Source organism: Coturnix japonica, unplaced genomic scaffold (genome assembly GCF_054131305.1).
Source record: "Coturnix japonica strain WE unplaced genomic scaffold, WE-NBRP24 Scf040, whole genome shotgun sequence".
In the NCBI taxonomy this organism is placed as follows: domain Eukaryota; kingdom Metazoa; phylum Chordata; class Aves; order Galliformes; family Phasianidae; genus Coturnix; species Coturnix japonica.
In genome coordinates this window covers 534,465-558,551 of record NW_028188943.1, presented here as the reverse complement: position 1 = coordinate 558,551, position 24,087 = coordinate 534,465, and the positions used below count along the sequence as shown (strand labels likewise).

Genomic DNA, 24,087 nt, shown 5'->3' with positions numbered 1-24,087 from the left:
TTATGTACCAGCATTTCCTATTTCCCTCTGATATTTTTATAATAGAAATTTATTACAAGAATTTAAATTAGCATCAACAAGATTAGTTAAGAGGTTTGTGACTTTACTAGTTTCTAGAGCATCCCCCTCATGTGATTTGACACGTGGCTGAAATTGGTTAAATTAAGTCAATGAAAAAGGGCTTGCATTACATATTTTGTTCAATTGCATCTATGCAGATTCACAAATTCTTCTTGCTTATAAAATGAAAGAGTCTGAAGTTAAATTGGATTTTATGTCATTTCCTTTAGGTTCTGCCCATAGGTTAGTACAGTGAGGTTACAAGAGTGTTCATGAAGAGCAAAACTGCTTTCCAGTTATGATTCTATGAGACTGGGCTCTTCCTACCTCCTCTCTTCACAGCAACAATGTGAAATTTAATTTAATCTATTTCAGAACTGCAAAGACAAGTACTTTTTTAGCAAAGCATAAGAGGGTTATCACTTTGAAGAACCACATTAGGCACTATAGTTCAGTCTTACACAAGAGATTAATTGACATGTGCTGTAGATTAATCAGAATAAGGCTTTTCATTATGAGTGGCCAAACATAACCAAATCACTTTGGAAGCAAATTACTGACTTGCCTAGAAATATATATGCAACAATTGCAAGTTTATTATTGCTGCTTGATCAAATGAAACAGGCTTTCAAAAACATTTACCTTGATTCTACATGAACCTCCTCTCACCTGCAGAATGCCTACATTAAAACTAAAACTAATCAAAAGCTACTCCACACTCAACAGAGTACTAAGTTGTCAAGCACAACTGGCATTCTCCTCTCAACAGCAGTGCTTGAGTCAAATTTCTGGCTGAAAAGGCTGCATCCTTTCATATACATCCAGTTGATAAACTATGTTCTACAAAGAGAAGTTTAATGAACAGGAAGAAAAGAAATGGAAATAGGAAAAAGAAACCACAGTTCTCCTTTTGTAGTATTGCCTTGTAACAAATAGTGCAGCGAAGAATATAGAAATTCTGATCTTTTGTCACCTGTCAAGGAATCCAAAGGAGGCAATACATGTTGTTGACACTGTGAAACCCAAACTTTTTCGTCTGACTCTCACACCCACTTTGCCCATTTTCCATTTGTTTTTAAATAAGGTCTGGAAAAAGCCCATAGAGCTACCACAGACTAAGAGCACAATTTAGGGCTGTAACACAACAGAAAGCACAACTACAACAGCAGAGGAGCAAGATCACAGGCTGCAACAAGTGAGGATTTGCTCAAACACAGCAGACACAGAAATAAAGAAAAGTAGCTACTTACTTTGAGAAGGCCTCAGGTATACAGGAATCTCCAACAAGATATCGTCACCTTCACCACCAACCCTCAAATGAGGTGTTGGAAAGGGTAGATCTTGGCTCCAGCCCTTCCAATCACTCAGACACATTACATGCACTTAAGCTCCCCTGGGTAGGCCCTGCCTTCCCACCAGGAGCTCCGTCACTGGTGCAGGCTGTGACTCAGCAGTTCTGCTTCAAGAGTATCTATGGGGAATGAAATAGAGAGAAACTTACCAACCACTGCACCGTGAAATTCCACAACATGAAGAGTATTTTCCTGAGTGCCACACCACAAAAGAAAAACCTTCATACACGTGTCCCATTTTTTCATAGGCTATTACTTTTGTTACATGCTTCACCCACCAGAAGGCAAGTTCTAGTTCAAATTCATTTTGATTCAAGTTTAATTAGCATCCTTTTCATGGAAAATTATCCTGTGTAACTGCTGACATGTCAGTGCATCACATACTTGTTGATCTTTGTTTGGAAGCGGAGAAAATACATTTTTATGGCATTTCAAAAGAAAAGTACATCTACGTGGAAAAAAAAAAAATCACACACTTGACTATAAAACACAAAAGAACTTCACGTGTACCAAAGCAGCAGCATCTGTACACTCAGCCCAGAAAATAATGTTTCTTTCCTGTGTTAAGTGCAAGTTTCTAGCACAAATTTACTTGGTGCAATTTTGTTCTGGAAAAAAAAAAAAAAAAGTTAAAAACTGTTTGGATACACAGTGAAATCAGATGCAGTACATCTTTATTTTTAATGGAATAATAATTGTACCCAAATTTCATATTCAGCCTTTGAAACATTTACCAGGGAAAAAAAAAACAAACAAAGGAGTGCTGTGAAGGTTTTTTCAGCATGACTCATATTGCTGTCATAAGAGTAAAAAAGTTTGAATTGATTTTGGTTGTATTGTTTCTTTATCTATAGCAATTGTCTGTCCTCTACTATCTATCTGGCCACCTACTACTTGTGTCAAACGAAGAGATCATCTAGCAAGTGACCCCTGACTTTGATTAAGACACTGATTGCACTATTACCTGATTGCATATTTGTATTCCTTGTAAAAGAGTCTGAACTACAAGAAGAAAGTATCTAAGCTCAATTTTGAATGAAATATTTTTGTTTTGTTTTGCAATAGATTCACCTCTCCTAGCACCTATATCACACCATCTTCTAGAAGTAAACAAGTGTAAGCCTTAAGTGAGATCTGATTTTGTCACTTATCATCTAGACACAAATGGACACAGAGCAGTCTTGTAAATAAACTTACAGATAAACAGGAAAAGGGCCAAGACCAAAGATTTCAAAACAAGGTTTATATGAATAACGTGTCCTCTCTATGAACTCTGTTTGACAGTGGATTGTGCACATATGGGTTTTCCAGGGCATAGGACAGGATATGTCAGTCAGAATAAGGTCATGAGCCCAAATGCTGACAACTACATTGCATGTGGAACACAGAGCTCAAATGCCAAGACTGGGACTCACCTTCTGGCATAAACCACCCACGAATCCCAGAGCCAGCAACTACCAGCAACTCATGAGAAATGAAGCTTGCCAGCACGGGTACAACCTGGAAAACAAATCAAGGACTGATTGGCCAGAAATTTATTCCCACGTAAGGAGTATGTTATTTGATTTCCATGCCATTGTTCTTCTTTTCAGAGGAGAAGCTGAGTTATTCAAGCTCAGTTTCTCTTTGTACTTATTCAGTTCATTAGTTAATGAAGGCTTCCTTATATTAGTTAAATTCAGCCACCATTCATCTACCTGTTCCAGAGTTCACAACACATGCCCTCTGGCACTTCACAAAGACCAGAATCTGCCTCAAAACAGGAATAATATATCTTATGAAAATGGAGATGCTATTGTTCATATGCTTTACCCCTGACCTATTTCCTCTGCACTCACAGGGCTGACCTGTTCTCTATAATTTTATACTGACTAAAGCAGTAAAAGGCTGAAGTTTATTGTAATATTCCATCAGTCTTTGTTTAGCCAGAAAGGAGGAAACTGCATTCAATCTGTTTGGGTTCTTACTGAATAGTGAAGAGCTCTGTACTCATCCAAAAGCTGCAGGTTCCTCTTCCTCACTAGCAAACACTGATAGTCAGTTCCCTTCCTCAGGTCTTTTAATCCCTATTCTGCTACTACACACACCAGCTTCATTTATACCCCTACAGGCCACCTTCAGCTCTTCTCTTTCAGTCTTAATTAAAGCAAGTGGGTGCTGCCTACCTGTAAATCTTTCCCAGACTCAAAGCTGCTTCTTCTTCTCTTATTTCAGAGATGCTGATGCACACATTTTCATACTCCCAAACTGACTATCCTTGCTGGCAATCCTAACTCATTGTTTAACAGTTTGTACGGAGCAAACTCTGAATAACGCACTGATGTGTCAATTATGTGGGGTGGCCACAAACTGCTTGCTGACATTCTTGGCAGTGCCAACACACTGCCTGCCTCTTAGCTAACTTAAGTGCTGCTGATTGTTAAAAACTCCACATTGACACCATGAAATGTGGGAAAAGGTACAGAGCTGTGGACACCACCTCACTGTGGGAGCAAAGGGGAGCCCTGCTGGTGGAGTCTTACTGATATTCAATCCCCACAAAAAAACAGAGCTTATTCCTACTCAGAATGTAACTGATCCAAGGCTTTGCAAACTTCCTACTTAAAGATTAGAGACTGCCTGACTCTAACATGGGCCATCCCAACCGTCTCAGTGAATAATGGTGCTGATTATGGATCAAAGTCTGGTAACTCAGCTTTTCCATCAGCAAACCCACAGAGGGCTGCTTTCAGTCACCTTTCTGACCAGGGTGTAGGATTGCGCACCAGAAAGTTACCACGTCACTCACTTTCCGTGCTTGAATGTGAACTTCAGGATTCTGCCTTAAATATCCCCAGCTTAGGCATAACCCACTGCTCACTTGTTTTGAGAGCTTCTCTCCTGATTTGCTCAACACAGCAGACATAGTTATTTCCTAATTGCAGACAAGCTCCAGATGTAGGTCAGGGAGTATTTAGCTAGAGGAGGCTAATAAAACAAGTCCCCAAGTGATGGGCATGTCTTTGTTTCCCTGACATTGCTTACTTTTGAACATCAGAGACTACGAGACTGTTTTGGTACAGGAAGTATGTTATGGCTGATGTAGCATAACAAATACTAGCTCTACATCCTTCTATTTAGGCTTCAATAATGTCAGAGGGCAGAAGTGACAATCAATGTATTTTGCATTCAGCAGAGATGACAGGCAGCTAAGAGCAATGGACAGACACAACATGGCAGAACAGAAGGTACTTGCCTGGAATAAATATCATCTTTGCTCCAGGCCTTCAAGAAATAACATTTCCAGTTTAGATTAATTCGTAATGCACAATGTATGATTGCAGACCTTGCTTTTGTACACAGACCTGGCCTTAAACATTGTTTGAACTGGTGCTGTCAGTCCTTTCTTGATCATTAAATTTATTTCCTAAAACTTAAGAAGCGTAAATGAAAGGCAGCTTCTGAAAAACAGTATTCAACATTTTTATGGAAAGTAGGTTTCTGGCTCTGCTCTTACTAATGCACCCTTCAATCATAAATAATAAAACTGGTGAGTTCTATCTCTTTTTCAGAAAAGTTAGATGGAACTATCACCCAGTGTATACAAAATAGGGCTTCAAAGACACCTGCTCTGCAACATAATAGAAGAAATGGTGCTGAATGATGGATGGGAATCAGTTAAACTGATTTCTGGGACACGTTGTGCATTAATAAATCAGAGGCTGTGTGTTCACTGAAAGAAGCGTAGGAGGCACATTAAGAACTTTTACGGGAGTAAAGAAAAAAAAAGTTAACACTGTATTTCAAAGGAACCTACAGGAGGATTAGTACTAAAATCTTTTTATGAGCACTAATTCTGAGCACTTACATGAAGATCAAGAAAATAGTCAGCTCCACAGGAAATCCTGGAAGTTAATTTTTTTAGAAGACACTGCCGCATTTCACTGCATTTAATGACAACCACGCGCTATTTCTGAAGCGCTCTTGCCCAGCTCACAGCAAAGGTATTAGTTCCAACACTGATTGCTAATTCTAACACTACAAAAACACCTTCCTGCTTAGCAAGAACACAGCTTCAGAAACCAAGAGAAAAGCACTGAAACTAGAATCAAATATACACCTTCATCATGGATCCCAAGAAGTGCCCGCTGCAACACTATATTGTGAGCAGAGAGAGAAGCCTACAAGTCCTCGTGACTTGAGTCTGCAGACAACCTCAGTGCTATCTTATCTTCACCTTCCAAGTGGCTGGCTGAACTACATTTAAAAAGGAGGAAGAAAAAAAAAGAAATAAAACTCCTCCCAACCTGAACCAAAGATTGACTCCTTGCAGCTCCCAGGGACACAGAACTTGTGTAGGCAGAGAAATTTCACCGGAAAAAGGAAAAAAAACAGATATTTTGTCTTATTCATTTACAGAACGACCCTGCTGCTAATAGCACATTGAGGGTGCTGTTAGAGGCTACAGAGCAAAATGATTAAGACAACCATAGAACAGCTATATGCTAGGGAAACAACATTTCAGTTAATAAGACAAGATGGTGCAGAAGTCTGTGAACACAGAACCACTCTTCTGTCAATAAACTCTTACCCTGTTTTCCTACTTTATTCAATTACAGACTCTTAGAATAGATGTACCACCATATAGTGGGCTTATATACCATTCAGTTAAGGTAACCTAACCATAAATACTTCCATGATTTCAGTAAATTGGAAAAAAAAACACGGTAAGTGAATACAAAATATGTCCTTCATTTACTGTCATTGTAATATAGTCGAGCTACAACACAATCTTCATTTAGGCAGCTCTAGGTACTAGACCACTTTCAGCAATGGACATGTTATAGCACAAAGAAACACGGGTTTCTTGAAAGCACTCTTGCATCAAAAGCTTAGCATTGTTATGGTGTGTGCATTTTAATGGAGTGGATTGTGTTGTGTGTTCATCCTACAGCTCATAGGAGACACATTTTCTAGAAAGCTAGAGGTTAGACAGCATTCTTAAGATGAAGAGCAGGCTGTTATGAGAAAACATAAAAACATGATTTGAGACAACTAAACTAGAAATTTAGAAATATATTGTAAGGCTTATAAATAATTGAAAAGAGAATGTTCCAAAGTTTTGATGTGTCATAAAAGCTTAGTTTAGAAGGTGATGAAATTATTTCAATTAAACAGAACAAATGTCAGCCGTGAATGCCTAAGCATTTTAATGTATTCATCCTGTAAAAGTACGGTGCATGCTGAGGCACGGAGGTGGTAGGGGCTCGCACAAAGGCAAGTTATTTGTGAATATAATTTGGACTGTACAAGAAATACGTTCCCAGACTGAGGAAGAGTTTCTCAGTACAAAATCTGTAAAAGCTCCAGTGTTGCAGTAGAAACACTGACTTCAGAATGACAATATACAAAGATGAGGATGCAAATGGTCCAAAGCTACCGAAACAGTTTGGTCATAGCAACAGAAAAAAAAACTTCTTTAACTTGATCCTAATGCATATAAAACAGTTTTGGAACAGACTGATTCCATCGTCTTAAATGGTAGCACTCCCCACCCTGTAAAGGATACAATATTTCATCTAACATAGGAGAAATATCTAAGTACCTAGTCAGTCCAAAGACAACATTCCCCTCAAGCAAAAACATGAACAAGGCAAAGAAGCTACGCACAAACAAATACAGTGGGTAAACCTGGTACTCAGATTATTTCCCTTTAAGAAAAAGTGACCAGAGAAAGAAAATAATCAGAAGGCAACAAGCTTTAAAGTAAACAAAAACAACCTGCTGCTTGGGCACTTCAGAAACTATCAACTGTAGGACCCCAAAAGCACTTCAGAATACAGCTGGTTTTGATACCATTTCTTCTTCTTTGAGCCTGATTCCCTCAACCAACCATATCATTGAACTTGATACCAGATTTATCATATTTGCTAAATAGTGAGCATACATTACATACAGGTGAGTAAACAACCTGTGATGGTGCCCAATACTCCAACCTGTGGAATCCAGAGATCCCAAGCTACAGACTGTGTCATATGCATGTATTCAGTATGCTGATGTACAATGTGCATTGTTAGTTATGATACATTTTCAATTTGGCTGAATCTAACAGCAGCACCATGGACTCAGCTGATGTTATATTACCTGTAGATGAAGGTCTTAGGAAGGTGGCTTTGTCACATTGTAGAGTGAGAACCAAAATCAGTACTTCAGGAAAGGTCTCTTTCAGGCAACTTCGTATTCTTACACATCTTCCTGTAGGAGAGCAAATAAATGGATGATACTTGTAGCTGCTCACAGCAGTTCCTAAACACCTAAGAACAAATGGATTTGAGTTATGACAATCATATCAAACCGACAAACATACAGAAAAATATAATACAAGCTCGAAGCACTAAAGAAGAGTGTTTATTACTGGTATTTAGCTTCTGCCAGTATCTTCCAGTCATTCTATCCAGCCAAAAACCAAAGCTTCCAGATCATACAAATAAAACCTGATTCCTTTGCTCCACAGTAATAATAATGTACTGGACTATATTTCATAGAACTTATTTGTGTCCTGCGAAACAGACTTTTCCATGACTGCCTGTTGTTAATAACCTCTCATGGGCTCACGGGAAACCTCAGTTTATGGCACAGCGGGAGAAATGTCTCCAAATAACAGTTTCATTGTAAACTTCTTTGGCAATCCAGCCAGGTGCACCAACCTCACTAAGGAACAGGGATAGAGTTCCATCTAAGAGACTGTCAGATGAGTGGTAACTCACAAAGCCAAGGAAAATGGGTATTTGGTAGGTAAAATCAGGCCTGTTGGAGACTTCACATGGGACAACTGGAAATATCAAAGGCTTGCTGAAGTGCAAGACTGAGCACAGCAAACTGAGAACAGACTACAGTAATAGCACTTAGGGAATGGTGGAAGCTGTTACACAATCATTACAAACAGAAAGAAGGCAAAACACTGCAGGTATTCAGCAATTTGTAAGAAACAGCAGCCTCTGACAGGGTGTGAGCTATGTAGACAAAGAATGATTATGGATCTTCAGGCTACAAATGAAATTCATTCCTAGGATTCAAGTGGAGAGCAAGCCAAACTTTTGTGAAGAAAACTAGGAGGAGGTCTCTTCATCACACAGAGAGAGGAACAAATGGTGATACTTAAAAAAAAAAAAAAAAGTCATGAGAAGCATAGAAAAGGGGGGAAAAATCTTTCAATAATAATAGATGAGTCCAGAATAATCAAATGAAACACTTGGAAAATTTAGATATATGCAGCCATAAGCATAAAGCATAAGCATAAAACTACTTAAATCTGCTTTTAATTTCTATTGTAATTTTTATCTGCCCAAAATGGCTATTAGAGTTTGCTGAACAGCACAGTCATTGATATGTTGATACATGATTACACAAGGCACAATGTCACATTTGGCAATCCAAATCCTAATTAATGAACAGTCCTTGAAATAATACTAACTCGAATGATCAAAATTTAAAGTGATGAGCTTGCAGAAGGAAGCAGCATCCCATGATTTCTTTTCCACTGAACCATGAGATCTACAGGAACAAAATAGAAAATGAAAAATAAGGTTTTATGCAATCAAATTAAAGACAAAAGCAGAGAAGAAGAAAAACAATAACAGTTTCTTTATCATCCCGAGCACTGGTAGTAAGAGTAACTTATTCCTCATAGCCTGGAATGTCATGGCTGAAGCTGGAATCGAGAAATCAACAAGTCACAATCAGCATCTGGTTGATGGCCAGAAGGATGCTCAACATGTATTCCGGTATTAAAGACAAACTACAAGCAGATAATAACGTTGCAGCTTGCCTTGCCTAATGGTGTCCAGTGAATCCATATTTCACATCCCAGCCACACTTCTTGCACAGCCATCCTTTACATGAGGATTTCATACATTACAGAGGTAGTTAATCCGATACCAGCAGAAAGCACTTCCAGGCCTCCCATACATGCAGCAACCTATAGTAGCAGTAGCTGCATTCAACTTATAAAACTAAAACCAAGAGCCTCCTATTTCTAGGAATATATTATATGGCGAGGTACAGAGTAAATGAACAATAACTTGTATCTTTTCCTATGTATCATGGATTTAAGTTTTAACGAGAGCGGGGGAAAAAAAAACACTTTTATAGAGGATTTTACTAAGATGAGTGACACTGTTCTAATTACATTGAATAATCTTGAACCAAAGAATTTTTTCCATTTCATGCCTTTAATGGATTTAAAGAAAATAAAAAATAAAAAAGAAAGAAAAAAAGAAACCCACAAATTACCTTAAGAACTGAATAGTTCTGACGATTAACAATATTTAACCAGAAAAATACTTCAAAGACATTAAGCATCTTTCCAAAATCCCATTCACCCAGCCAACAGGAACAAGCAGGTTGGTTCTGCAGAACAACTAGCAAGGATATGGCCTGCCTCACTGATTTCCACAGCAAAGCTGACTTATCCCAAGGAAGACAGTGAAATGGCATCTGAACTCCTTACAGAAATGTGAAGGAGAACTCTACGGGTGATTTTAAGGAACTCAGCTGAGTTCAGACTCCTTCCACAGCATCCTGCTGAAGACCAAGGAGATTTTTTTGCCTAAGGCCCTGAAGCCAGCTGCTGTGACAGCCTGTGCAATGGGGCAAAGACATATCTGATTGCTCTGGATCTGGATCTTCAGGATGTTAGGTCTCACAAAAACTGCTCAGTTGCCTTTTTCAAGGGGCAGGAAAACCCATAGGAATGATACCAAAGCTTTGGTCAGTTACCTTGACATTTCCTATAATACAAGCCAGGTTAAAAAAAAAAAATAACAGGAAAAAAAAAAATTAACAGAAATCTAACATTTGCCTTGTTTCTAATGTTGAAGGACAAATAGAAGTGTGGTTTTCTCTTTAATCTTCTCATTTGAGGACCAGACCTAAGAGGTTTCTCACTCTATTCTGCAGTTTTAGACGAGACAACCCTGTGATGAAGGCTCTGCTCTTTGAAGAATCCTTCAGACCTCACATTCTCAGAGGAGAATACAGACAGAGGGACACATTTGCTACAAAATCCTCCCCCTTCTGCATGGCACTCCAGCTACTTTCAGATCTTGGTCCTTTTCTCAACCTTTGGGAATACCCTATTTAGCTTCAATAAGGATGCAGTTTGGGTAGTATTTCCTCACTACCATCTTCTCCCCTCCTCTACTGAGTGCCCCAATTTCACTGAACATGCTTGAAGTATAGATGTCTCTGTGAGAAAGTTATTAAAAAAAAACCAAACCAAATCACATTATATCCACAGTCAGGTCACAGACTGAAGAGGTAAGATCTGGACTAGAAGCACTGCTGACTTCCTAAATCAGTTTCACAAACCACACCAAGCATTCCACTGCTCTGCGCCAGCCACCCAAAAGATAAACTGAGGAGGGAAAAGAGAAATAAAGATAAGGCGTGATCACCACGAAGAGGAGAACTGTACACTCAGACAGAGAGCGCCTCTACAGTGACACAGGTTCATGCAGATAAATGCATTTCCTCAGCACTTCAATAGAGATCAATAGCAATCCCTTGAGATAAACACCGCAAACAATATGCCACCACGGGAATAAATCAGAAGATTAGAAGCAGAAAGGATTATTTATGTAAAAGAGCTGCATTGCATTTATTCCTTGGTTTGTGCAGCAGGTTTCTGAACGTCTCTGAGGAATTCTAAACTGTTCACTTAAGGACTGCTCATTACTTATAGCACTGAAAGGCAGCCACCCCAGGCCCGCTCTCTAGCCTCCACTAGCAATAGAGCCAGCATTGTTATCGTACATTGTGCTTTCCTTGAAGATGTGGCCATGGTTTTCAGATTATACAAAGAAAAGTCTCAGTCCTTTATTGCATAAGGAGAAACATGAATGCACCCTTATGCCAAAAAACTTGATAGCTACAGGACTGACAGCTGGTGTGAGAGCATGATGACACCACTCACTCACCACCTCCCCTCCAGTTGTTTCACCAAATACGACAGTCTTAGCAGACCCTGGCCTGTAGCCTTGGTAGAGGCAGATTTGTCCAGGACAGGTTTATGCAAGATCAGGTATTTCCACTGGATGTAAGACACTTTCAAGCTGGCATCTAAGAAACGCATCCTATGGAGAGAGTTTATCAGGGCTCCTAAAGCAGTTTACAGTAATGGAAAACCAGTTCCTTAAAAGACAATAAAATAAAATAAAATAAAATAAAATAAAATAAAATAAAATAAAATAAAATAAAATAAAATAAAATAAAATAAAATAAAATAAAATAAAATAAAATAAAAATAGAAATAGGAAGAAATCACACACAGCACAAGTGTTCCTCATGAAAGGTGCTAAGCCTTTGCAGTGCTGCAAGGAGTGCTGTTTCGTACAGTCCTGTTTTTAATTCAATTATCTCAGGCTCTGCTGGAGGTAAGGAAATGCTGTTTTGACACAAAGGCTTTGACTTCATATGGTATACAAGGCTAGAGATGGTAATGTTGGGCCTTCAGAAAGCTTCAACTAAAGTCACAAAATTCAATGAAAAATAGTATGGATTTTCCTTTTTGATAGGCGCAAGGATTATCTTCCATCACTAGAAAAAGCTATAAAGTTATATTCTGTGAGAATACCTTGAATTGATATTTCAAAGGGCTTCTTTTGAAAGAATGATTTATAGATCACAAAGATCAATGGGTCTTTTATCAAAGAAAATGGATTCCTTTTCTGAACCACAAAGAAAAGAATAATGACATCCTAGACCATATTTTTGAAAGTTGTGTACAGCCAAGAAGACAATAGCTACAGCAGGTTACCACTTTACAGCAATGCGAACAACTCACTAATTACAGATGAAGTCCTTACGATGCTTTGTGGAAGCCAGAAAGCAAAAGTTATAGTGCAGGAAAATTCACACTGAGAGTTATCTTACTCACTCAGCACATATTAAAAATTACATGGAGGTTTTCACTAATAAGTGCATATGACATAATAGAAAAATGGATACAAGTGTGCCAGTGTGCACACTTCATATCTTACCAGAACTCAAAACATGCATTTATGTTAAAGCATGCTCCCTGTATGAATTTTAAGTTACCTACTTCTTGACCACATCCCCTCCTCAGCTCAGTAATGAAATTCCTATCAAGTTTTTATTTGGATAGCCTGGATAGACAGGCTTTCCAAAATTATTTTCAGTGCTCAATGTGGTGGTACAGTTGATCTGTTTCCATCATTTCATGCGCATCTGCTAAAGCATTACTCATCACAGCAGACATGAGATTCCCCCATTAGTTTCCTATAGAAAGTTCCTCCAACCCACCAAGCCCCAACCTTTTTCTGCAGCTCATGAGCTCACAGAACAGTCTAACCCATAACCCTTGGCACTCGACAACTGAGCTAAGTCAGGCTTAGCAAGCAAGAAGAAAAAGAGCATATTAAAATAACATAATGCAACCTGCAGCACGTTTTTTTTATTAGCTTAATCAAATAGACATGATAGTAAAGAAGATAAAATTAAGAGTAAATCCTTACACAAGTTTATCCCTTAGATTCCCAAGATATCCAAGGACAATATTATTTCTCCAATATTTTTATCAGTGCTTATTCCTCTAGTGCAGCATCACATTGTGCAAAGGGTACAGTCACAGGTAAGAAAAATCTTACTTCTTTGCTGCTTCCCTTTGTCTTTTTACTCTTCTTGTCGTCGAAAGCTTTGTTCTTTTGGGTTAATGTGGCATGTCTCCAACACAGCCTTGGAAAATGACTATAATGTGATTTGGGTTTGGTGTCATTAAACCTGATTACCAGGGAGTGCTCATGAAAATCCATAATTACCACACAAAACAAAAGAGACTTTTGTTTTTGTTTTGCTGGGGAACAACAAAGAGCTTCACTTCAATTTAACTATTTGGAGTACTCAAGAAAAGTTAGTCATATTTTTCTCCCTCTGCACTTCTCTGGGCTTTGTAAATATCATAAAATACCAAAATCTGCTGAAAACATCAATCTTCTCTCAAAACTGATTTCTTATATAATGCCAAATATACAGTCTTTATTTAAAAAAAATAAATAAAAATAAAAAGCCCTAGAGAACATAATGCGTCTTGATGGATGTGCTAGTGCTTTGGGTACAAGCTGGACTTTATGATTAGATCTATAGTAGTGGAGGAAAAAAAGAAAAGTTGGCAATATCAGTGTAGTAAGCATTCAGATAATCGAACTGCCTCACCCCCCAGAACAGCAGTGTTGCAGGAGACATTAACCAGTAGCATGGTTCTCCTCCCCAGTTTTGGGGCAGTTCTACTACCACGGCTGATGGACAAGTGATGTCCACAAACCAGGAAAAGCTGGTTCAAGAGGCTTATAGTCTCTCCAGTTGTGTTAGATTAGAAGTTTATGTGGCCACAACCCTGGTTTTAAGCTAGTGGATGTTCTTGAGCTACAAATGCCACAGACTCCTCCCCAAGCAGCTGTTATATCTGCATCCAGGGTTGTTCACCACAGGGTAAATACTGCCCCATTTTGACACTGAGACACACCAGGAATACCTGTGCAAAGCTTGCTGAACTCCATTCAGACACTTGATTAACTGTCCTCTATCTACCTGAACAGCAGGGTCTGTAGGCTGGGAAGCTGCCTTTGAAGTGCTCTAACATGCAAATTCAGCGCTGTAGGTGGAAACACTTGCTGTAAAATAATATTTGAGGAACTATCCAGCCCTAGGCAGTGAAGCTAAAAGACACTGACAATCTCAGTTGTAAAGTGAGAAATGTAAGAGGTAGACCAAAGTCACCTTCACGTTGTATGAGAGAAGTAAGCAAACTCTCTGTTGATTATATTAGAAGCAGGTAAAATTCCACTCACACATTTGCCCTCCACATGCAGGATGATCACGCTATCTAAATATGTGAAAAATAGCAAGTTTACTGCAGAAGCTCTTGGCTTGCCTCTCATGCACAGAGTTGTAGGTACATGCAAGTACAGCTGATAGATTAGCTAGCTAAAAATTCCACCACTCCCTTCTGATCCAGTTTCAATTAATTCATTAGAAACAAATACCTGCATATTCTCCCCCTGGACAGTTCCTTTTCAGCCCCACTGTATCAGAGACTTAAACACTGGGAGCCAGGTGAGAGCTTCCTAAAGCTGGAAACTGTCAGCAGTTCAGACTGAAAAAAGCCAGACAAACGGCTCCTGCATTTTCTAACCACTGAGAAGCTTTGGCTGCATGAGAGGTATTTAAGGCACCAAAAAGCTGTATGGTCATGTACAAAAGCACCAAATAACCCAGAGCTTCCATTTGCTTTCCAGTGAAAAAGAAAGCAGAACCTAGCTTACAATATGAAAGTGCATACAACAGACCTGAAGAGCTTTATCACACAAATCGAGTTGGTGGAAACAACCTCTTACACTTGCCACTTCCCCGTCATCTAAGAGTATTAAAAACAAATGAAAACCCCACCTGTTGGATTAACATTGAACCCGGACAAGGGACAATCACTTAATTTAGTAGAAAGTTTAAAACAACCTTCAAGTATCGTCAGCAAAGGCAGTGTAGAAATTCTCCTTTTTGCGTGACACAGTTCTGCCAATTAGCCGAAAACTGCAATTACCAGTTCTTTGCTTTATTATTTGTGAAGAACCTAAACTTTCTGAGGATGATAAATGGCCTCGTGGAAAATGCAATGCTCAGTTCTGCTAAATTTGCATTTTTCTGTTGGTTTTTTTTTGTTCTTGTTTTTTCTTTTTCTTTTTTCCTTTAACTATTCTTCCATGTCATCTTTGAAGAGAAAGAGGCAGGGGCTGCTGGGGGAAACAAGGCAACAGGACACATATCAGGGCAGAAAATGGCAGGGAATGGTTTAGAGAAGAACACAGAGCTGTTCTCATTTAGCTCGCTGATCAGGGCCAAGGCATATTCCTACACCTTCATTAATTAAACAGAAAAGTTAACATTGTTAGCAACATTAAGAACAAAACCTCATTTAAATTGTTCTGAAACAAAATTAAAAATAAAAAAATAAAAAATAAAAAAGCCGATATATTCAGAGGATGACCTTTGAGAATTCTGGCTTCATTAACATTTCAAACAGCAAAGCACAAAATTAAGACAGGAAATAGAATTACAGAGCTATTTGACTGCAGAAGTATATATCATTAGCATGCCCATAATTAACAGGATACCAGTGTTTGTCCCATTGTCTCTGCTAATAATGGTGTAACATGCAAATGGGATTTCTTCTAAGAAAGTTAAAGGGGATATTTAAGTTCATTCCACGTTTCAAGCATACAAGCACAGCCAGACAAGCCCCTTTCTGCTCTGTGAAAGGGATGTCTCCATGCCTGCCTGCCTGCCCTCCCAGACTCCCACAAAACAATTGCAGAGGGAGGGCACCAGCTGCTGTGCTTGAGGCACAAAGGCCAGCTATCCAAGGTCAGACATCTTTTCCCACCTCACCACAGCAGTTAATTCTTTGGGGAGCTACCAGTGACCCACTCAAGTGTCGTGAAAAGCAGTTCAGAGGCTAACATCACCCATCAACATGATGCCCTACAGGATAGCAGATATCATTCCTCTTACGGGGATCATATTCCTTAGACATGACAGCACAGCTCTGCCTGTCTCTTGTTCAAAATGCTGAGCTCCCATGACATCTGTCCATGACAGTTGTAAGCAGCCACACATCTCCACCGCCCTTACAGTGCTTGTAACTGAGCCCGCTCTTCTAAATGCTTCGGGACTTGGGATCCTGAAGCAAAAGGAGAAAAAGGCATAAAAAATAAAGCTTTACAGGCAAAATACAATTGACCACCCTATGTTAACAAAGGACTCCACTCTGGCCTAATTCACTAGAATAAGACATGAGTGCAACACACTGAAATCAGACTGAGCTGAAGTGCTACCAGGAGTCTTCCTCTGGCATAAATCAGTGAAAATGTCCACCTTTGGGCAGCACACTTGGATCCTTCATTAGACTGCAAACAACCAATTGATGTACAGTTTCCCCACCAGGCAGATAACAAGCTCCTCCTCCTTTACAGGGCAGTGTGCATGGGTTGGTTCATAGTTATCACCCCACTCTTAAGATCATTTCTGCTGTTTTCCCAGTCATACTCAGTAGTCCTCACTGCTGTGAAACATTGCTCTGATATTCTGCCCAGTCTCAATTTCATTCTCTTTCCCTGTGTTAGATCTTCTCAAACAGATGCTCTTCATGGTGTTTGTACTCCCAAGCTGTGGCACCTGGAGGCTGCCTGATTGTAAACTGACAGGATGTAGCATTTTTCCATCTCTCTTTCAACAGATCAGCCTGAAAATCTGGTAAGATCCATCTCTGCCTTGTGATAGAGAGGCGAGACTCAGCTCGGAGTTTCTGAAAGGATCCTGCTTCTTCCGAGGGCACAAGTAAAGGCTGGGTGTGAGGGAGGCTTGAAGCATTGCTGCCAGCCCTATAATTCTACGATTAAACAAGTTACATAATTTCAGTCTATTCCCTCTTTACCTCTTTTCCATGCAAACAGCCTGAAGTAGCACGGAATGCAGCTTATTGACTTGTAAGGAATGGGATGGAGAGGGGTAGAGGATTATCCATCACCTCCCTTTCTTTACATTACATCAGGGCATCATTTAGATTATAAGTTTGCTTACAAACTCCTTGATAAAAAAAAATCAGACAGATACTTAGCTGGTCAGCTGCTTTGGTTGCATAATAAACATGGACAGAATTTCTCATCCTCAAGCCATTGTTACAGCACAAACAAACTAAGGGCTAAGGAAATAATTACTGTGGGGCTGAGAGACTCAATAAACAGCAGAAGCTGTGGGATGAACCAGATTTGTTGATCCCAGCAGATAACTACAATTAGGATGTAATATTTCCTTAAGTTTTTGTTTACCCCTTTATTGTTTATCAGTATTAAAAAGGCAATTTATACTTTGCAGTTCTCTAGATCGACCAGTGTATTTCACAGCAGGCAGGTGAGATTAAACTGTCCATCACCACAAGCTGTCCTTTCCCTGTTCTTATATTATCAAAGCCTATTGAGATTAGAGCCATAGGAAACTGGAGGAAATGCGTTCATTTGCTTCAAGTTCATAAGCTTATGAAGTTTGATTCCTACACACCTGTAGTCTTCTTTAATAAAAAAGCAAAATCCCAGAAGTTCCTTCAATGGTAATGAAAGAATTTAAGACTTACATAATACATTATAGAAACATTATATGCATTTTCTGAACTTTTCCGAGACATCACAGAATGTCTTCCCAGAGTGCCCTAACACAGCAGCCAATTGGAAAAGAAACCTCCTAGAGGCTGACCTGTTTAAACGGGGAAGCCATTTATCCCGCTTGGCAAGATCACAAGAAAAGCTTCAAGCTGCTTTACTTTTCACAGATCCCTTACCCAGCGTCTCCCTCACAAAGCAGTCAGAAGAGTGGTCTGCAGGTGAGGGACGCTTCAAAACGCTTCACTGGCTCCACATATGAGCACCCAAAAAAAGTCTTTCCATGACACATCAGAAAGCTGAACGGATTTCTGTCTGGAGAAACTCTCTGCACTTTCCTAGGGGTCTGAACCAAAACTTTGAAGCCAGGGAAAACCATATATAAAATAGATTAGGGCTATAGCTGAGTTTGAACCCATGGAACAGAAAGATAAATAAATAAGAATACACTGAAATAAATAGACTCATTATAGTTGCAACATATCTTGTTCTAGTCAGCTTAGGCTGTAGGATTAAACTGACCAATAGACCTTTTTAAGACTCTGGCAGTCTGGAGCCATGACCACTGACCTGGGGAGCCTGTTCCAGTGCCCAGCCTCCCCATGGCTGAAGCCTTTTCCTGATATCCAACCTGAACCTCCCCTGTGTTATTATATAGTTAACATTCAGGTAAATTACTTAGCATGAGCTAATTCAAGTCATAAAATCCACAGGACATCTTGACACCATGACAAAGAGAACAGCATAAGGAAGCAAGGAAAGAATAAGAAATTGCCCACAGAAAACTGCCCATGGAGCTCTGTGTCAGAACGTAGGCATATTGCATAGCTTTATTTCTAGTGTAGGCAGAATCTGTCTTTTTCTTTCTAGACCTCTTGTCAAGACCAGAGAAGTGGCTCTTCCAACCAGAGAAACTTGGGGAAAGAAGGCACTCTGGGCTGCCACATCCTTTTCTGCTCTCTGTGCTGATCAAACTTGGCCAAACTTTACCTTTGGATGCTCACTGACAAGTCCCTATTAGCACAGAATTAAAAGAATTTATGTGAGCATTTTTCTTAGAAGCCTCTACTAGATACCCTTTATAATTCCTAGTCAAAACCTCCTTTCTTCCCACTAAAGCCCCCTGCCACTTAAAATGGAGAATTGCCTCAGGACAGACGTATCCCTACTGAGAAACCACTGAACACTTCCTGTCCATCCCTTAACTCATGAGTCACATCCTCTGGGGTGTCAGTCAAACACACTGAAATTAAAAGCTTTCACAGCTTGGAGAACACAGTGAAAAGGCAGAAATGTGAAAGAGTGAAGGACTGAAAATAGTTGCTCCTCAATATGATTGATTTTTAAATCCCCCGCTTCACACATATTAAGCAGCAGTCCTGCATATCCAGATGTATGTTTCAGTCAAGATGAATGGGCTCAATAAATCCAGTAAACAGGAAACTGTTGAGGACAGGTGGGCATAATTCTTTTTTCCAGCTCCAGTCTGCTAATTGATAAAGTATACGACTGTTGGCAGTTCATTTTTCTCACCCATTTACAGGAACTACAGCTACATATTCTTATGAAACTCCTCAGCAGCTTTAGACTGCAGAAGCAGGGGAATGGGGGAAGCAAAACCTTGCAGTTTGATAAACATACTGGAGCTAAGTGAAGATCTAATCTGGTACTATGATGGCTGTCATTTTTGCAGGGTGAGACCTTTAGAGAGAATCTACATCCAGATGCTTCTGTTTTCAGAAGTGGCCAAAATACACATCCTTGTGCTTTGCCCTCCCACCCTCAGATCTGGTAGCTCACAGTGCAGGATGTGTTTGAGGACATCTTTGGTGGGATCAAAACCAGACCTCACAATAATCACATTCAAGTTAATTGCTGCTATTGTGCTTGAGCACAACATCGACTGGAAGTGTCCAAATAAGTACTTTCATTTGGTGCTGTGCAAACTTAAAATTCATTGAGAGCGTCTCCTACCAATGACTCATCAGCAGCTATGGCGAAAACAAAAGGTGCCACATGGGTTTCATTGTCACATTTTCTAAAGGGAGAATTGCCCAAGTGCAAAGACGAGACCAGCTTTCAAAAATAGTACAGCAAGATGTATCAGTGAAAAACACTGTCAGCAAAGTATTTGTTTCCCAGAGCAGGCAAGGACTAACACTACAGAAGCCATCTTATAAAGAAGACTATGAAGAATAGCAGACATTCTTCCTGGCAGGATTCAGAAAATGATACGTTACTGCAATGCATGGCACAAACAGAAACGAAGAAGCACAGCCAAGATGAGATTCGGAGTCTATGTTTGCAAGGAGCTTTTACACAGTAAGGGGACACGCTTGAGATTAACAGAGAAGCTTATTAACAGTAAGCCACCTTTCTATACTTACAGAAGTATCAAATCTAATGAGCAGAGGCAATGCCACAGCAGCAGTCCACAGAAGGACCTCAAGTCCCAGGAAAGAATCCAGACTTCAAGGGGCACATGCTGAGTGTGTTCCAAAACTTAGCACTAACCCTGTCTGCTCATCCAATATTGTTCAGCAGCAGCAGCCATCACAGTCGTCTGTCTACTTGTTAAAGTTCACAGACAGCAACGGGAGAACCAAAATCAGTTTCCAGGAAGATATATTACAAAAAGAAACAAGCCCAGCAGTAAGAAAAAAAAATCCCCATCCACTGGTACTGTTGAGTACCAGTCTCCCTGCATAGATGTTAATGGGCAATAACAAGGAATTTTCATTCCCACAGACTTCATGTGTTTGAACCTCATCAAGTATACTTACAGCAACATAAGTAATGTGAAAGAAAAGGCAAACCCTGCGTTGTGACAGACATCCATGTCACCTTTCTGGTCAGGCTAACAGCTGGGCAACCAGCAAAGAAACCAGCTGGGAGGCAGCCAGGCTTGTTATCCTGCAGTAAAGATGCCATAATTTAGCAGGCACAAAGAGAAATCAGAAAGATTTATTTGAGACACTTGAGAGACCCCAGATAGTTTGTGGTAAAGGAGGAAGAAAAAAATAACTGATTTTTCAGTTCTTAAATGGAAGGGGTAAGATTGGGCCAAACACCTGCAGACATGAGCAGCAGTCACCCCTCTTCAGAGGCACAAATTAATCCACACAGAGCCCACGTGCAGCAGCAGGAGATACAGCCAGAGCTCTCTAGCTCTAGAAGGAAACTGTAGATGACTAACTGAGGGCCAAATAGTATTATCATTATTCACGTTGCCTGGTATATTACGCTGTGAGCGGTCCCTTTGGTTTCAATTAGTTGTTATCCTGATGGGTGCTGACTTAATAGCAGATAAATGCCCTTCCTTGGCAAGTGCTGAAATACCACCTTACGTGTTCCTACTGGATGCCTTATTGCTTTGCAGCTCATCAGTGCACTTGAACTGATCTCAAATAGGTCTCAATGCTATACCTCTTGCTTCAGAAGCCAGCTTTTTCCAGAGATGCATACCTTGACCATCAGCAGGACCCAGAGGAGCAGCTGGCCCAGGAACAACCCCAGCACTGAAGCCGTAAAGTTCATGGATTGCTATCCCTCATCTTCTGCAAGGTACATGTTGGTGAAGTGTGGCCAGGAGGAGGAGGCTGGAGAAAACATTTTTGATGTCTCAGTTTTAAGGGAGAGATAGAGAGGTGCTGCAGTGTTAGTTACAGCAGAGCCAGTGAGCTCAGAAGCCACCCCACGTGTTTCAAAATGGAGCTGTTCTGATTTTATATATGCCCTCTGCACAGGGCTGTGTGAGGGTCAAACAATCCTAAGCAAAAATACTGAAGATAAACATAAACCTCCAGGAAGAAACATTTGTAAGAATCAGCTGCTACTTTTTCATTTCATAGCTTTTTAGGAGACTTTTACTGAAGGTTTTTTCATGGCTTCAAAAAAGCATGTTAAACACAGACTGGATGCCTTGTATTTATTATGCAGCCACTCTAGCTTGCATGGGAACAAGACACTGTTTTGCATTACATTTTTCTCCTAACATCTCCATTTGTATACAACACTAATCTTGCTCCGTAGCAGGAACAGACTGACATAATGTCTTCTAAAACTGCATGTTTTTCAATTCCAGAGAGGAAAAAAATAAGAAAAAAGAAAGACCAACTTATTATTTTCTCCTCCTCCACCCCCATCTTCAACAGACAAAGCAGTTTTCCTATGACCCCAAGGAGCACAGGCCAACAGCAGAGCAAGCCTGGGGGCAGCAACATTATAGAGAAAGTTGAAGCCTTTGATGAGAAGTTCCCTTTTCATCTGTAACTTTAAGCTCTATCAATTGCTCAAACTGCTTTTTTCACCTCTGATGACTTTGCTGAGCAGAATGGACTTTTCAGCACCAGAGTGCCTAGGAAGACCCCAGAGGTAAAGCTCCAGGTAATATCTCCTACACAGAAGAAAGCAAAGCATGCTCCCAGCAACACCCGCAATGGTCAGCAGGGATTGGATGGTCATGCACAGCTTGTTTTCTTCTTTCCAGCTGCTCTGTTGGGCCTACCTGACAGGTGGGTAAGAGGATTTATCTCCCCTGTGGTAAGTAGGAAAGTTACATAGGAGTTCAAATTACAAAAGTTTTGACTGTATCATGTGCCTGTTCCAGCCTAAGTCTTAAGTAGCTGTCTGACAAACAACAGGTGCTTCTGCTAGCAAAACACATGAGGAAAGATGGGAAAAACAGTCCAAGGGAAATAAGAGGGGAAAGGCTTTACATCTTATGTGCTTTCCTCAGGACTTTATTGGTTGCAGGCTCACCATTAGATGCAGACTGGCTAGATACTGGGGAAAGCAGCCTAGCTCACTATGTCCACCTTGGAGCCAGTGACTTGTATTTTTACTCATGTATTTTTTAATGACTGAGGCCAAAAAACTGCTGGTGTAGATCTAGGAGATGCCAGTGACACCAGCTGGGGACAGCTAATAGAAATGTGTCTAAGTTCGTCTGCAAGAGACCATCAGAAGCCGAGGGAATGAAGAAGAGGAAAAACTCAAGTTATTCACAGCATGAACTAGGCACTTCCTACGCAGTCACTCATGGAAATAAATAGTCCCATTTTGACTCTCAGCCATTTATAATCACAGAAGAATTGAAGCCTTGTTACCTTAGAAGCTTGTAGACATTTAATCACTATAAACCTCATCATTCTTTGAAAAAGCAGCTGACTGGCTCCTTTCCTCTTAACCAAAATGCTGAACCTTGGTCTATGCATGCATAGCTCAGTTCAGAGCAGGGAGACCTGCACAACCCCAGCAACATCCAAGCATCTTTTCTCACACAGGGCTTTGGATGACCCAGAAAAGCTTGTAAAACAAGCAGAGATTTTCCTAATTAAATGGAGAGCATCAAAAGTAATCTAAGTTCTTAGAGAAATGTTACAGTGTTTATAAAGGGAAGATGATGCTGTTCAAACTGCTCCTGTGAGGACCATAGGAGCAGCAAGTTTCCAGCATCTAGAGTATGTTTGTCTACTAGATACTTAGTAATATATCTATGTACACTTATTAAAAGTGAAAACATATACAAGCCTTGGCAGTCTAGACACCCGCTGTGGATTTAACACATACTGCTTCTATGCCCATTTATTTTCTCACATGCCTAGAGCGCACCCAACAAAGCCCAGAAGGCTTCAAGAAAAACCTTCTAGGGTGCAATACCACTGCCATAGGCAGAGGTAGAAAATAAATGACTTCAGGTGCTTTGGGAACATTAGTGGTGCTGCAGGCAGAGAGGCAGGCAGTGGAAAATAAATACAGCTAAGCAGCAGGAATTAGATTACTTCTGCTCCTTCAGGTTTCCCACAGGGGAAGGGGATGGGAAATACAAGGCTAGAAAGGACTCCCAGAGTTACCAACACCCCTAGTTTCCAACTGAGGAAGTTATCCTCTTTCCTTTCAAACTCTTCAGCTCACCCTGCTAACATTGGGAAAAGCAAGCAGCGAGCTCTGGTGGAGTCCTGCACACTGGCTACCACCCACATCCCAGCTGGCAGCTCCAGGGCTGAGATATCTTGGCCAGAGAAAGGAAAAGAAAGCCTCAGGTGGAGCTCCTCTTGACTTGTAAAGCTGACACAACAGAGACTTGGCTAGCTTTAGCACATCAAGCAGGCAAGTTCCAGCCATGTGTCCTGCATACCGCAAGTCTTGCATGGTGGAGCAGGAGAGAGGAGGCACCCAGACATCTTTTGCCAACCAAACTTGTGTTAAACAGAGCTAGGTACCCACCAAAACAGCATACATACACATACCTGCATGATCTGTAGCAGCTATCCTTTGGTGCAGACCTCAGAAGGGCTGAAACAGGGCCTGGGCAGGGGTGGGTAAAGGCCACAGGTGAGGCCTCACACAGCTGTTGGGGCAGAGGGGCCAGCGTGGCACTGGGAGGGGTCTTGCAGCCACCCTCACTCTCTGATGTCCCTCCTTTGCTCACACCAAGGAGCAGTTCACCACTTTTTCAAGTTAGTAGT

General features: G+C 40.4%; 1 long non-coding RNA gene across 4 annotated transcripts; it reads right to left on the bottom strand.

Moving 5' to 3' along the window:
* Positions 1-968: 968 nt before the first annotated feature.
* LOC146752891 (uncharacterized) lies at positions 969-24,042 on the bottom strand. Of its 4 annotated transcripts, none has more exons than XR_014940303.1 (4): positions 23,869-24,042; positions 7,536-7,646; positions 2,828-2,912; positions 969-1,531 (listed from the first exon to the last, which is right to left on the bottom strand). It is a non-coding gene; the product is annotated as an uncharacterized LOC146752891 (long non-coding RNA). The 4 variants fall into 4 exon arrangements; XR_014940304.1 differs by lacking the exon at positions 23,869-24,042 and adding an exon at positions 21,083-21,709; XR_014940302.1 differs by lacking the exon at positions 23,869-24,042 and having other exon boundaries at positions 7,536-7,769.
* Between the last annotated feature and the right edge of the window lie 45 nt (positions 24,043-24,087).